General features: G+C 32.4%; 1 long non-coding RNA gene across 1 annotated transcript; it reads left to right on the forward strand.

The window, feature by feature from the left end:
- Nucleotides 505-1,873, forward strand: LOC110267978. Its single transcript, XR_002355965.1, has 3 exons — nt 505-769; nt 1,214-1,375; nt 1,566-1,873. It is a non-coding gene; the product is annotated as an uncharacterized LOC110267978 (long non-coding RNA).

Genomic DNA, 1,873 nt, shown 5'->3' on the forward strand with positions numbered 1-1,873 from the left:
GAATCGGATCGAATTGAGTATGGTCAAAATTTTAATCTAATCCGTAGTAAAATTATCGGATCGGATTTAATATTCACAGTTTTTAAGGTTGAATCCGATCTGCACACTTGCAGATCGAATCGAATCGGATATCGGATATATCCGCAAAACACAAAAATATTTTTTAAAGCTTATTTTTATTAAAAAAAAATCAATAAAATTCATTTTTCTATTTTTTTAAGAGTAATTACCCAAATTAGTCCCCGAGGATTTTAAAAGCGGACATTTTAGTCCCCAAAAAAATTAATACACACATTAATCCCCAATATTTATCTCCATCACCCAAATCAGTCCCCAATCCAATTTTCGGCATGACTCATCAACGAAAACTGCTGAGTTGGCACGTTCACTCGCACACGTGGCACTTAGGTGTCCACGTATGCTAAAAAGACAAAATAGTCCCTGCACAAGTAGCGAAAAGTGATGTCGTTTTAGTGTCTTCTCCCAAACATCTCATTGCAAATAAGTGTGAAATTCTTCATCTCTTGAAAACCCTAGTTCTTCGAAAGTTTCTGATTTTTGTCCATAACTAGAAATATCAATCTCACTTATTTATGGAAGAAGATCCAATTTTTCCAAAATTACAGGATATAGCTTTGATTTATGGCGACACGAAATAGGACTTATTCGAATCAGATTCAAGGATAGATCTTGCAGCTTGGAGTTATGTCTGCTTATGGCCATCAAATGGAGGAAAACTATTCTGCAAGGAGTCTCTTTGGTGATTCTGGTATGTAGCTTTATCCCTCTTCTTCATTACTAATATTTTGGCACAAGAGAACGGCACTGTAGCTCCGCACACTTTCAATTTTCAACACTTCTTTTTTAAATATGATTTTTTGTTAGATCGACACTATTGTATCTAAGAACATGACTCCTTTCCTTTATTAAAGTTAACAAAAGAATGAGTATGCATGATCTGTACCTAGCTAGGTATGGTGTATTTACCATATACATACAAGATCATAACTTGGATTAATATAACAATAGTGCACCGTATACATACATCAAATTAGTAAAAAAAATATAAAAATATACAAAAAAAGGTTATCAAATTACTAATCATATATATAAACATATACAAAAATGCTTTATCTTTCTCCTTTAAATTATCCTTTTGGTTATTTTGGCACAATATTGATAATTATCTAAATTTTTTATTTCATGATAACAGAGTTGAGGAGCAGTTATGTCTTGGAATCAAGATTCTACATCACTTCTTTTGCAGTAACAATCTTGATTACCTCGCTCGCCACTATTGGCCTTCTAATGATTACTATGCTGGTTGTTCTGATATTTTGCTATTGAATCCTAATTCATCCAATCTATATCGTAGGTAACATACTAATCTTGCCTAAATTTATTCTTTTTTCAGTTTATCAAAGTTTATTTTGAAATAACTGATAGTTTATCATGTCTTGGAAAAAGAAAAGATTTTTTGTGTATCTATAAGTATTCTTTTTTGTTGTTCTAACTCCAAGTTGATTTTCAGCACCAGTTAACTTGACATGATCTTATTGGTGTAGGTTTCATGATAACAACATTGTTAATTGTATGTTAGAGTTGCAATTAAAAGGCAATCTTGTTCTAGGATGTTGCAATGGATGGTGGTGAGATTGTTGGTAATGTTTCACACATATTTGCTGCTGGCACTGCTAGTTTGGAGCATAAAGTCATGGAGTTGCAGAGTAGAACTGACATGTTAGAAATTTTATCCAAATGTAGTTCCAGAAATTGAGTGCAACACGAGATTTTCAATGTATTTTTTGTTATATCGTATTTGCATTGTTGATTTTGGTCATAGGTTGCAACTGCTTCTTTGTAACTGATATAT

Source organism: Arachis ipaensis, chromosome B10 (assembly GCF_000816755.2).
Source record: "Arachis ipaensis cultivar K30076 chromosome B10, Araip1.1, whole genome shotgun sequence".
In the NCBI taxonomy this organism is placed as follows: Eukaryota; Viridiplantae; Streptophyta; class Magnoliopsida; order Fabales; family Fabaceae; genus Arachis; species Arachis ipaensis.